We start from the raw sequence: 15,094 nt of genomic DNA, 5'->3' as shown, positions 1-15,094 counted from the left end.
GATCTGGGACACCTTTCAGGGCACCAGGCCTCTATCTTATATAGTAAAAGGGTAATATGCAAACTGACCCTAACAGCAGAAAGACTGGGAATGACTGGTCACTATGACACACACTGACCACCAGGGGGCAGACACTCAATGCAGGAGCTGCCCTCTGGTGGTCAGTGCACTCTCACAGGGGGAAGCTCTGCTCAGCCACAAGCCAGGCTGATGGCTGCCAGTACAGCGGTGGTGGTGGGAGCCTCTCCTGCCTCCTCAGCAGTGCTAAGGATGTCTGACTGCAGTTTAGGCCTGCTCCCCGCTGGCAAGTGGACATCCCCCAATGGCTGCCAGGCTGCCAGAGGGATGTCTGATTGCCACCTTAGGCCCAATCCCCTGGGGAGAGGGCCTAAGCCAGAAGGTGATCATCCCCTGAGGGGTCCCAGACTGCGAGAGGGCACAGGCCGGGCTGAGGAACCCCCCCTCTCCCCCCCGAGTGCACAAATTTTTGTGCACTGGTCCTCTAGTCTATATATATAAAAGCCTAAGTGACCATTACAACCAAATGACCAGAATGACCAGTTGACCAGTTGCTATAACATGCACTGACCAACAGGGGCAGGTCTAGGAGCTGCCCCCTAGTGGTCAATGTGCTCCCACAGCCAACCTCCCACAGCCCCTCCTCCTGGCTGGTCAACCTCCCAAGGCCCCTCCTCCCACCTATATGGACCCCAGATAAGCCTCAATCGCCAACCAGGTCTAGGGACCCCACCTGTGCACGAATTTGCGCACCGAGCCTCTACAGCAAAAATAAAAAATTAGAATCTCTTAACCTCTGAGCAAGTATGGAAGGACCTGGAGAGCATTATGCTAAGTTAAATAAGCCAGTCAGAGAAAGACAAGTATCACATGATCTCACTTTTATGTGGAATTTAATGAACAAAATAAACTGATGAACAAAATAGATCCAGAGGCATAGAAGTATGGAACAGACTTTTGAGTCACAGAGGGAAGATAGAGGTGGGAGGGATAGGAGTGGAAAACCCCTTAGTAGTGAGTCATTGTGGGGAAAAGTGTCTTTTTAGGTTTTCACTGCCCCTTCACTCTCCCATAAGGAGGCCTCCATAGAAGAACCTGAGTAACACCTTTGACCAAGACCACAGATAAAGCCACCCATGATGAAGGTGTTGGGGCTAGGCATGCAAACATGACAACTGCATTACCATCCAGGAGATCCTGAGTCCTTGACTGCAACTCCCTCAGATTGCAATGCTGTGACTGCACCAAGTCTTCTGGGAGGACAGCTTTCCCCATGAGGCCTGTAGGCAAAGTCTTTGTAACTGCCTATGCTGGGGATGAAAAGTCACATAGATTTTTAATCAGGAGCTGAATCCTGAAAAAAAAAAAAAAAAAGAAAAGGAAAAAATGAATTACACCAACTTCTTACACCATGTACAAGAATAAACTCAAAATAGATTAGAAACTTAAATGTAAGACCTGAAATCATAAAACTCCTAGAAGAAAATATAGGCAGTAAACTCTCTGACATTGTTGTTAGTAATTTTTTTTTTCTGATAAAATAAATAAATGAAACAACAAAAAACTAAAAGAGTTTTTGCACAGAGATGGATTCATCAAAATACATACATACTCCCCCAAATTAAAAATATATATATATACATACAGAAAAAAAAAATCTGCTTAGAGAGTAACTAGCAGGATGCCTTTGCTCAGGGGCCTTCTAGAATAATAATGGAACTGCTCAGAGCTATGTATTAGTGAGCATATTAGTACAGAAGTAGCTTTAAAGTTTTTGTGTGTAGATATAATTTGAAACACCCAAAAGTCCCCTAACCAAATATATATATATATATATATATATATATATATATATATATATACTAATAAAAGAGAAACATGGTAATTAGCGTACGACCGCTACCCTTCCCATTGACTAATCAGCATATCCTTATGCAAATTAACTGTCAGTCAAGATGGCAGCCAACAGCCAGGCAGCTGGAACTGAACAGGGAGGCTTGCTTGCTCCAGGGACTGCAGACTCCAACGTTCCCTTCCTGACTTGCCCTCCTCTGAGTTGCAACTCTAAGCAACTATATACTATGTTGCAAATAAGAAACTAAACAAAACCCCAGACACCAGCTTTCAGCCTGCCGGGATCTCAGAGCTGAAGTTATACATTGTTTCGATTATAGAACAGCAAACAAACCAGATACGAAGCCTCAGAGCTAGAGCCAGAGCTAAAGCTGGCCCAGAATAAAATAAAAAAAGAGGAAAAAAAGGAGCCGTTGGGAGCTTCAGTCAAAACCGCCAGCCTGAAAGCAGCCCTCAGCCCCTCACCCAGACTGGCCAGGCACCCCAGTGGGGACCCCCACAATGAAGGGTGTGTGAACAGCTGCAAACAGCCATCATTCCCTCATCCAGGCTGGCCAGGCACCCCAGTGGGACACCCACCCTGATCCAGGACACCCTTCAGGGCAAACCAGCCGGCCCCCAGGCCTCTATCCTATATAGTAAAAGGGTAATATGCCTCGCAGCACCGGGATCAGAGGAGCCTCGAGGCCTCTTGGCACCAGATCAGCATGACAGGGGGCAGCACCCAAACCCCCTGATCGCCCTGCGGCTCTGTGTGTGACAGGGGGCGGGGCCACAACCTCCCTATCCGCCCTGCTCTGTTCGTGACAGGGGAAGGCGCCCCAACCCCCTGATGGGCCTTGCTCTCTGTGTGACGGGGTAGAGCCATAACCTCCCCATCGGCCCTGCCCTGAGTGTGACAGTGGCGGCGCCCCAACCCCCTGATCGGCCCTGCTCTGTGGGTGATAGAGGGCGGCGTCCCAACCCCCTGATCCGCCCTGCTCTGTGTGTGACAGGGGGCAGTGCCCTAACTCCCCTATCGGCCCTACTCTGTGTGTGACAGGGGGCAGTGCCCCAACCCCCTGATTGGCCCTGCTCTGTGCATGACTGAGGGTGGCATCGCAACCTCTTGATCCGCCCTGCTCTGTGCATGACAGGGGCTGCACCTAGGGATTGGGCCTGCCCTCTGCCACCCAGGAGCAGGCCTAAGCCAGCAGGTCGTTATCTCCCGAGGGGTCCCAGACTGCGAGAGGGCACAGGCCAGGCTGAGGGACCTCCCTCCCCCCCCCCCGAGTGCACAAATTTTTGTGCACCGGGCCTCTAGTATATATATATACACACACACACACACACACACACACACACACACACACACAGTAGAGGCCCAATGCATGAAATTTGTGCAAGAGTAGGCCTTCCTTCCCCTGGCTGCTGGCACCAGCTTCCCTCTGGCACCTGGGACCCAGGCTTCCCTCACAGCCCTGATTTCATTTGGGAGGTCTTCCGAAGGGATGTCTGAAAGCACGTCCAGTATAATAAGTATATTATGATTTATTATCATAGATATTTAACATTTTATATATAGAGAGAGAGACAGAGAGAGGGAGGAGAGAGGGAGAGAGAGAGAGGGAGAGAGAAAAATTTAAAATGTATCCTAATCTACACTAATAAAAGAGAAACATGCAAATTAACCATCATTCTGCCAAACTGCTACACCCACAAGCCACGCCCACCAGCCAATCAGGAGTGAGTATGCAAATTAACCCAACTAAGATGGCGGTGGCCACAGAGCTGGAGCAAGCAGGAAGCTTGGGTTGCCCTGGCGATGGAGGAAGTCAAGCTTCCCACCTGCCCTGGCTGGCCCTGGGCTCCACTCAAGGCTACAAAGTTTCAATTATAGAAGATAAATAAATCCCAGATACCTGCTTCCAGCCTGCCCTGGCCTCTGCTCAAGGAGGCCCTGGAAAATTTTTTTAAAAAAAGGAAAAAAGGAGAGGCTGGGAGCTTGGGTCGTTGGGGGGCGTGGTCAGCCTGAAAACAGCCATCAGCCCCTCACCCAGGCTGGCCAGGCACCCCAGTGGGACCCCCCTCCCTTATCCGAGACACCCTTCAGGGCAAACCAGCTGGCCCCCACCTGTGCACCAGGCCTCTATCCTTTATAATAAAAGGGTAATATGCAAATTGACCCTAACAGCAGAACCACTGGGAATCACTGGTCACTATGACACACACTGACCACCATGGGGCAGACGCTCAATGCAGGAGCTGTCCCCTGGTGGTCAGTGCTATTCCACAGTGGGTGCTCTGCTCAGCACAAGCCAGGCTGACGGCTCCCAGCACAGCGGTGGTGGCGAAAGCCTCTCCCGCCTCCTCAACAGTGCTAAGGATGTCCAACTGCAGCTTAGGCCTGCTCCACGCTGACAAGTGGACATCCTTCGAGGGCTCTTAGGCTGCCAGAGGGATGTCTGACTGCCAGCTTAGGCCTGTTCCCCTGGGGAGCGGGAAGAAGCCAGCATGTGGACATCCCCCGAGGGGTCCCAGACTGCTAGAGGTCACAGGCCTGGCTGAGGGACCCCCCTGAGTGTACAAATTTTTGTGCACTGGGCCTCTAGTTGATATGATAATTTGAACTGGGACTTAGCACTTTGGGTTCAAGTGAATGTCACCTATGCTTCCATTTTGAAAAAATAAAAAGCCTGCCAAGAGCTTTCCACTACTTAGTTAATTTAGAGTAATGATTAGGTCACATGTATTCTGAAATGGTCATGTAAAAGCTATCTAGAGACAAACACTCTAGCCCAGGGGTGGGCAAACTTTTTGACTCGAGGGCTACAATGGGTTCTTAAACTGGACCGGAGGGCCAGATCAAAAGCATGGATGGAGTGTTTGTGTGAACTAATATAAATTCAAAGTAAACATCATTACATAAAAGGGTATGGTCTTTTTGTTTGTTTGTTTTATTCATTTCAAATGGGCCAGATCCGGCCCACGGGCTGTAGTTTGCCCACGGCTGCTCTAGCCTGTCTACTAAACAGAAACCATTAGTGTCAATTAAATCTCAAGGATCAAATTGAGAATTATAAAATTCCTATTTTTCAAGGAAGAAATTTGGAATAACATGATGTCTTAAGAAATGCTCCACTAAGATGTTTTGAACATTTAGGTATTATTTTCTTTTTCTTAGTTTTAAGGACTTTTTTAAAAAGTAAAATTAATAGAACTGTTGAAGAGGGAAAATATGATCCTAATAAAAAAAAATCTGACTAATAAGTTAATAGATATATTTATAGTATTTAATTATTTTTCTATGATTTGAGGTTTTTACTTAGAAGTAGAATATTTCACTATTTATAGTAGCCATTGAGATTAGTGATGAAAATATGACTTCAAATTATGATAAAATTACTCTCAAATTTTACAGAAGTGTTTATCAGGGTAAATATGTTGTGGGTTTTTAAATTTGTTTCTTTTTTTTTTCAGGAAGAGATTACTTGATATGATTTTTTACAAATTAACTCCCTTGAAAAAGAAACTCATGATATTGGCTGTTCCCATGTTTGACTTACATGTCTGAATGTTGTGTATCCTATATAATAAAAAGCTGATATGCAAATCAACCAAATGGCCAGTTTCTATGATGCGCACTGACCACCATGGGACAGACACTCAACATAGGAGTTGCCTCCTGGTGGTCAGTGTGCTCACATAGTGGGGGCGCCACTCAGCCAGAAGCCAGGCTTGTGGCTGGCAAGCATAGTGGTGGTAGTGGGAACATCTACTGTCTCCATGGCAATGCTAAGGACCCCTGGGGGATGTCTGACTGCTGGCTTAGGCCCAAGTGGACATCTCCCAAATGGGTCCCATACTGTGACAGGGTGCAGGCTGGGCTGAGGGACCCCTTCCCTCCAGTGCATGAATGCCGTGTACCAGGCCTTTGGTATAATATAAAAAGGAAGATGTGAGGGGTAACTGCCCTAGTCCAGGGTGAAAATAGAAGAGTCCCAGAACAGAACTGGTGTTCTGTGCGTTAATGTTTCCTTCTTCATTTAACCTTTGCCTCTGTAACATTAAACACGATTTTTATGAACTTTTTTCATTGCTCACTAGGATACATACCTACCAAATAAAAAGTAAAACTTGCATTTTTAAAAATATTAGTTCATTTAAAATAGTCCTTTCTCCTATTAAAGTATGTGATTAAAAAGTGGCAATTTAACGGTTTAAGCCAAGACGATAACTCCATACTGTTCTCCACAGTGGCTGCACCAGTCTGCATTCCCACCATCAGTGCACGAGGGTTTCTTTTCCTCCACATCCTTGCCAGCACTTATCATTTGTTGATTTGTTGATGATAGCCATTCTGAGAGGTGTGAGATGGTACACCATTGTCCTTTGGTTTGCATCTCTGGGATGATTAGTGATTTTGAGCATGTTTTCATATGTCTCTTGGGTTTCCTTATGTCTTCTTATGAAAAGTATCTATTTAGGTCCATTGCCCATTTTTTGATTGGGTTGTTTATCTTCCTTTTATTAAGTTGTATGAGTTCCCTGTAATTGTTGGAGACTAAATCCTTATCAGTGATAACATTGGCAAATATATTCTTCCATGCAGTAGGCTTTCTTGTTGTTTTGTTGATGGTTTCTTTTGTTGACTAAAGCTTTTTATTTTGGTGTAGTCCCATTTGTTTATTTTCTCTTTAGTTTCCATTGCCCTAGGAACTGTATTGGTGAAGAAATTGCCCTAGGAACTGTATTGGTAAAGAAATTGCTTGGGCATATGTCTGAGATTTTGCTGCCTGAGATTTTGCTGCCTCTGGATTTCTCTAGTATTTTTATGGTTTCCCATCTTATGTTTAAGTCCTTTATCCATTTTGAGTTTATTTTTATGTTATGGTGTAAGTTGGTAGTCTAGTTTCATTTTTTTGCATATATCTGTCCAATTTTCCCAACACCATTTATTGAAGAGACTATCTTGACTCCATTGTAAGTTCTTTAAAAAAAAAATATATATATATATATATATTGATTTCAGAAAGGAAGGAAGAGGAAGAGAGAGATAGAAACATCCATGATGAGAAAGAATCATAGATTGGCTGCCTCCTGCTAGTCTTCCACTTGAATTGAGCCCACAACCTGGGCATGTGCCCTTGACTGAAATCAAACCTGGGACCCTTCAGTTTGCAGGCCGACGCTCTATCCACTGAGCCAAACCGGCTAGGATTCCATTGTATGTTCTTGCCTCTTTTGTCAAATATTAATTGAGCATAGTAGTTTGGGTTGATTTCTGGGTTCTCTATTCTATCCCATTGATCTATATGTCTATTCTTGTGTCACTACCCGGCAGTTTTGAGAACAGTGGCTTTATAATAGAGCCTGATATCTGGTATTGAGATCCCTCCTACTTTGTTCTTCTTTCTCAGGATCGCTGCAGCTATTTAAGGTCTTTTTTTATTCCAGATGAATTTTTGGAGAGTTTGTTCTAGGTCTGTAAAATATGCCATTGGTGTTTTAATGGGGAGTGCATTGAATATATAGATTGCTTTGGGTAGTATGGACATTTTGATGATGTTGATTCTACCAATCCATGAACATGGTATGTTCTTCCATCTGTTTATATCTTCCTCTATCACTTTTTTTCAGTGTCCTGTAGTTTTTTGCATATAGGTCTTTTACCACCTTACTTAAGTTTATTCCTAGGTATCTTAATTTTTTTGGTGCGATGGTAAATGGGATTTTTTTTTAAGTCTCTCTTCTGTAAGTTCACTATTCATGTATGGAAATGCCATAGTTTTCTTGTCATTAATTTTGTTTCCTGCTACATTGCCGAATTCATTTATTAAGTCTAATAATATTTGATGGAGTCTTTAGGGTTTTCTATGTATAATATCATGACATCTGTGAATAAGGACAGTTTTACTTCTTCTTTTCCAATTTGGATGAATTTTATTTCTTCTTCTTGTCTGGTTGTAATGGCTAGTGCTTCCAGTACTATGTCAAACAGGAGAGGTGAGTGTGGGCATCCCTATCTTGTTCCTGTTCTTAGGGGAAATGGTGTTAGTTTTTGCCCATTGAGTATGATGTTGACTGTGGGTTTGTCATATATGGCTTTTATTATGTTGAGGTATGATCCTTCCATTCCAACTTGGTGAGAGTTTTTATCAAGAAAAGGTGTTGGATTTTGTCAAATGCTTTTTCTGCATCATTTGATAAGACTATGTGATTTTTATCTTTCAATTTATTTATGTGATGTATCACGTTTATTGATTTGCAGATATTGTACCATCCTTATATCCCTGGAATAAATCCCACTTGGTCACAGTGTATGATCTTTCTGATGTACTGCTGGATACAATTTGCTAGAATTTTGTTGAGGATTTTGGCATCTATGTTCTTGAGGGAAATTGGCCTGTAATTTTTTTTCATTGTGTTGTCTTTACCTGGTTTTGGTATTAGGGTGATGCTGGCTTCATAGAATGAGCTTGGAAGTGTTCCTTCCTCTTGAATTTTTTGTAGTAGTCTGAGGAGGATAGGTTTTAGTTTACCAACCTTGAATGTTTGGTAAAACTCCCCTGTGAAGCTGTCTGGCACAGGTTTTTTGTTTGCTGGAAGCTTTTTGATGACTGCTTCAATTTCTTCCATAGTTGGCCTATTGAGATTTTTAGATTCTTCCTGATTGAGTTTTGGAAGATTGCATTTTTCTAGGAATATGCCCATTTCCTCCATGTTGTCTAGTTTGTTGGAATAGATTTGTTCATAGTATTTTTTAACAATCCTTTATATTTCTGTGGTGTCTGTTGTTATTTTGCCTCTTTCATTTCTGATTTTTTTTTATTTGGTTCCTCTCCCTTTGCTTATTGGTGAGCCTGGCTAGAGTTTCATCAATCTTGTTTATCCTTTCAAAAAAACAGCTCTTGGTTTCATTAATGTTTTGTGTGTTTTTTTCTCTATGTCATTTATTTCTGCTCTGATCTTTATTATCTCCTTCCGTCTATTCACTCTGGGCTTTTCTTTTTGCTCTATTTCTAATTCTTTAAGTTGTAAAGTTAGATGATTTACTACCATTTTTTCTTATTTTTTGAGGTAAGCCAGTAGAGCTATTAACTTCCCTCTCAGGACTACTTTCATTGTGTTCCATAGATTTTGGATTGTGTTTTCATTGTCATTTGTTTTCAGGATGTTTTTCATTTCTTCTTTGATCTATTTAATAACCCATCCATTGTTTAATAGCATGTTATTCAACTTCAAAGTGTTTGATTTTTTTGATTGTTTTTATTGTAGTTTATTTCTAATATTATGCCATTGTGGTCTGAGAAGATGCTTGATATTATTGCAGTCTTCTTGAATTTGGAGAGCCTTTGCTTGTGACCCATATGTGGTCTATCTTTGAAAATGCCCCGTGTGCACTTGAAAAGAATGTATATTCTGTGGCTTTGGTGTGAAATGTTCTGAAGATGCCAATTAAGTCCATTTGATCTAGTGAGTCATTTAGGATTGCTGTTTCTTTGCTGCGTTTTTGTTGTTTTTGTTGTTGTTTTGTTTTGTCTAGAGGATTTATCCAGTGATGTCAGGGGGGCATTAAAGTCCCTTACTATGATTGTGTTGTTGTCAATCTCTCCCTTGATGTCTTCCAGGATTTTTTTTTATGTATTTGGGTGCTCCTGCATTGGGTGCATATATGTTTATCAGGGTTATATCCTCTTGTTGTATCATTCCCTTAAGTATTATGAAGTGGCCTTCCTTATCTTTTGTTATGACTTTCACTTTGAGGTCTATTTTGTCAGATATAAGTATTGCTACCCCAGCTTTTTTTTCATTTCCATTTGCCTGAAAGATATTTTTTCATCTCTTCATTTTCAGTCTGTGTGAGTCCCCTGTTCTGAGGTGGGTCTCTTGTAGACAGCATATATATGGGTCATGTTTTTTTATCCATTCAGCCACTCGATCTCTTTTGATTGAAGCATTAATTTATTTACGTTTAAAGTTTTACTGATAAGTACTTGTTTGTAGCCACTTTTATTTTTTGTGCCTGTGTTCCTTCTTCCCTTTTTATTTATTCTTTTTTACACCAGTCCCTTTAACATTTCTTGCATTGTTGGCTTGGTAGTGATAAATTCCCTTAGCTTTTTTTTTTTGTCTGTGAAGATCCTTATTTCCCCTTCAATTTTGAATGATAGCATTGCTGGATAGAGTATTCTTAGATTCACTTCTTTGCTTTGCATCTCTTTGTAAATTTCCTTCCATTCCTTTCTGGCCTGATGTGTTTCTGTTGAGAAACCATTTGATAATATAATGAGAGATCCCTTGTACATAACTTTGTCTCTCTCTTGCAGCCTTTAAGATTCTCTCTTTGTCCTGAACATTTTCCATCATAATTATGACATGTTTTGTGCGGGTCTTTTTGGGTTCATCTTATTTGGGACTCTCTATGCTTGTGTGACTTTTTTCTTCCACACATCAGGGAAGGTTTCTGATATTATTTCTTCAAATAGGTTTTCTAATTTTTGTTCCTCTTCCTGTTGTTCTGGCACACCTATTATTCATATGTTGCTTCAGTTCATATTGTCCCAAAGATCCCTTAGGCTCTCCTCTTGTTTTTTATTTTTTTTTCATAGTTCAGTTTGGGTGTGTTTTGCTTCTCTGTCTTCTAATTCGCTAATTTGGTCATCCGCTTCTCCTAGTCTACTGTTGAAACTTTCCATGGTGTTTTTTTATTGCAGCTGTATCTCTCTTTATTTCTTCTTGATTCTTACATAAGTTGTTGATTTTTTCATCCATCCAGTTTGTGAACTATGTGACCCTTATTCTGAATTCTTTTTCTGACATGTTGCATGCCTCTGTTTCACTTAGCTGCTTTTCTGGTGATACCCCCTTTTCCTTCCTTTGAGGGTTTCTTTGTCTTCCCATTTTTATTTTCACTGAAGGATATAGATGTTGAGTCATGCAGGGGCTGCTCCTGGGTGGCAGTGGCTCCTTGGACTGCGGTTGCTCCTCATGTGTTTGCTGCAACGGTTGCTCCTCGGTTGGCGGCAGCTCCTGTGATGGGCACTGTTTGCAGCAGTGGTGGCTCCTCTGGCTGGTGGGGGGAGGCTGCTTGTGCAGCTGCTGCTCCTTGGATGGGGTGGGCTGCTCCTGCAGCTGTTGCTTCTCAGATGGGGGTAGGCTGCACACACAGCTGCTGCTCCTCAGACTGGGGGGATGGCAAGCTACTCACACAGCTGCTGCTCCTTGGCAGGAGCAGGCCGCATGAGGCCTACAGTCCTCAGCCTGGGGTGGGCTGCTTGTGGGGATGCTGCTCTTCGGATGGGAGCAGACTGCTCATGTGTCTGCTGCTTGTGTGATCACAGTGCCCTGGGCTAAAGCGTTGGGCTAGTCAGATGGGAGCATGCTGTGGAACTCACAGGAGCATACGCCCGGGGTGGCTGGAGTCTCAGTGACTGTGGGACCACAGCCGAGGTAGAAGGTCCCTGGTGGGGGTGGCTGTAGAGTCCCGGGTGTTATCTGAGCACACCCTGGTAGAGGTGAGACTGGACTCCCAGTCACAGCAGCTCTCCCCAGCTGTGTCTACTTTGCCAATTCAGGGTGGATGTCATTAGATTTCCTTGTTCATTCTATCTGCTCCGGGACAAGGCTCAGGACACCTCTGTCTATTCTACCACCATTTTATCTCACCTCATTAAAGAATGTTTTAAAAATAAATTTAATTTCTAAATATTTGGTTAAATTGTATCAGGCTCGTATAAATATCAACTTGAGAATATACATATAAGTTTGACTTCTTCTAATGGTAAATTAGTTGAACATAATCTTAAGAAAGAATAGAAATAATATATTCTGTTTTCCTGTATTACTATTATGAGTGATATAGAAAATGTTTATATTCTTACCAAACTAAACTGTCTTTGAAAAGAAACCAAACTTTTTAGATGTTAGGATGCCATGTGCTAAGTGACTGCTCCAGAGCACTAAACAGATGGAAGATAATTTATGTAAATTTTTGTCTTCCTTTTTAGTTTTAAATAATCCCAATATAAGTACTTAAGAAATGTTCCAGCCCTATCCTACATCATGGATAGAGCATCAGCCTGCGGACTGAAGGGTCCCAGGTTCGATTGCAGTCAAGGTCACATGTCTCGTGCTCGATCCTCATTTGGGGGCATACAGTGGGGAGCATGACGTTTCTGTCTCTCTCTCCCTCTCCCTTCCTCTCTGAAATTAATAAAAATATTAAAAAAAACTATCCCAGTGGAAAATACTACACATAGTTTAGGTTGTTAAAATATATATCTGATATGAAATTCTTATAAATAAAAATTTTATAAATAAAATCTCTGTAGATAAAACAAATATGTATATGTAAGTTTTATCTTTCTTCACTTTGATCCTGGATGCTAGTGACTATTAACCCTACTCCCATTGGACAAGCAGTTAATGATCCATAAAACAATTAAATGTAATAGTGTATGCCTCTATTTAGATATACTCAATGCTAAATGATTTTGTAATGTGTAAAGATAAGAATAGATTTTAAATTCTGTAGGAATAATTACCTAAAACTAGTTTGCATTTTCAAATTCTCATGTATATTGAGCTATATTTACATAGCTATAAATATAGACACACATCTTTTAGAAGGACACATCTGTATGTTAAGCAAAGTCATCATGATCACAGGAATGTGCATGTGTGTGTACACATCCAATCTTCTTTTCATTGTAAGTCAAATTCTCCCATATGGTGACCAAACCCATTTACTGAAATTATATGGACATTACCAAGCATTAGCCATCATGATTATAATCAGATGAAATAATCTCTGTAATTTTATTTAGTGTGGCCCTGCACCTGTTTTCTATTTCAATGATTTTACCCATGCTTGAGTCCACTGTTACCAGAATTTCCCTACCATGCAAAACATTTATTAAATGTCTGCTTGTTTCAACATTCTTTTTAAGGTGTGATGATGGATAGAAAGAAATGAAAAGATGTTCTCTCTTTTCAGGGAACTTTATATATAATAGCAATGCTTAACTATTTTAAATATAATCTGCAGAGTACTGTTGAGACAGCCACTACAATTTAACCAATAAAACTAGTATGGAGACAGAAATATCATGAAAAATTACATCAGGATCTAATATTAAGAATTAAGGGGAAAGCCTGTTCTATTCTCTGCAATATATATCCATTGTATATGAAAGGAATTTCAGCTGGACTGAAAGAAATTTACCTAGGCTTTTAATTCATGCCTTCTTATACTTAGCCTCATGATGCCAGAAAGAAATTGCAATGGGTGGAGTGAAATAGACAAGCAAAACTTTATTCAAGATTATTTAAATAGATACTAAAGTCAACTACTTTGAAAGGCAGGAGAGTTTTAAAGAACGGAGTAATGAAGAAAACTGTCTGAAGTTTATTCAAGTTGAGGATATCATTAAGGATATCTCAGTTAGGGGCATACGGAAGCTTCACTATCATATATAATCCTATTAATGTTGAATTATTGATATTAATTAATTATATATGTGTATTTATCATCTATCTAGTTATCTATCATTCATCTATCTATATGCCTTTCTACCTATAGAAATCAAAGAATTCAACTTGAAAAAAAATCAAACCAATAATTTATGAAAAGTATATAGACTATAATGGATATTTAAAATAATTATCCTCTTGTAGCATCTTATTCATTTATTTAAAACCAATCTTTTTTTCAAAGATTACAGGAAGCCTGGCCAGCATGGCTCAGTGATTGAGCCTCAACCTATGAACCAGGAGGTCATGGTTCTATTCCAGGTTGAGGCACATGCTCAAGTTGAGGGCTTGGTCCCCAGTGTGGGAAGTGCACAAGGCAACCGATCCATGATTCTCTTTCATCATTGATGTTTCTATCTCTTTCCCTCTCTCTCTCCCTTTCTCTCTGAAATCAATAAAAATATTTTAAAAAATAATTCAGGATTATAGGAAGAAAGAAAGAAAAATAAAACTATTTGTAAGTCTCTTTTCCCGTGCTTACACCTCCATATTTCAGAATTGATTGCTATATATAAGAAACTTCCAACTTCACTTGTTAGCAAGTTCTGTACAGTTGACCCTTGAACAATGCAGAGGGTAGGGATTCTGACCTACCACATAATTAAAATCCACATACAACTTTTGCTTCTCCAGAAACTTAAATGTTTATCATCTACTGTTGACCTTAACAATAACATAAAAACTCAATTACCACATATTTTATGTTATATGTATTATATTGTAGTCATATAAAAAAGTAAGCTAGAGAAAATAAAAGGTTATTAAGAAAATCATAAGGATTATACATTTGCAACAATTATTGAAAATAATTCACATGTAAGTGTTCCCATGCAGTTCAAACTCCTATTGTCCAAGAAGCAATTATATATTTTGGGGAAATAATATAACCATCACCTAGCAGGACTACAATTCCATGAAACTTTACTAGGGTATGGATCTCTGTCTTAGCAAATGTTGGTCCATTTGGCTTTTACCTCTTTTTGGCATCTATGGTAAGAGCTTATTCATATTTTATAACCTCATTCTAATGTCAATACTTTCTTAAAAATATTGCTGAGATACATTACTTTTTATACAGATTATCACTCTTCTGTCTTAGTATCGTACCCTTTGTACATAATTATCTTATTACACTGCTTACATTGTCCATTATGTCTCCTTCAGGGTAGCGATCAACTATTATTTATCATTCAAGCCAGAGCAACCAGTAGAATTCTAAACATGTAACATTTTATAAATATTTGTGAAATGTATGAATGAATGAATAAATCATTAAACTTAATATGGGGATCAAATATAATAAAAATATAAAAATATTTTAAAAATAAAGGTAATTTATATCTTTATGTCATAATACATTTATAAAAACATAGTGGGATTTCAGCCACTATTATGATTAATCTTTACATATTTCCTTATAGATTGGATCTAGAAACATAATTACAGGGAATGCAAATTGTCTAGGGTTCTTTCTGATGAATGAGGGAATGAAAATCAAAATGGGAATCTCATATGAGAAACATTTATTTGAATAAAGCACCAGGATTAAAAATTTAAAAATACTGAGATATTTATACTTGGGAAGAAAGATAACTGTTAGGATACTATTTAATGTGGCATTTTATAAATAAGAATCTGTTCCACAAATATATATTTTTTACATACCAAGGCAATACCATTGCAATGAAGAGGAGAAAGGGATCAAGAC

This window comes from Myotis yumanensis, unplaced genomic scaffold (genome assembly GCF_028538775.1).
Source record: "Myotis yumanensis isolate MYYU_CA2020_CCGP unplaced genomic scaffold, mMyoYum1.0.hap1 SCAF_3, whole genome shotgun sequence".
In the NCBI taxonomy this organism is placed as follows: domain Eukaryota; kingdom Metazoa; phylum Chordata; class Mammalia; order Chiroptera; family Vespertilionidae; genus Myotis; species Myotis yumanensis.
The sequence above is the reverse complement of the archived record's forward strand: the minus strand, read 5'-3'. Positions refer to the sequence as shown.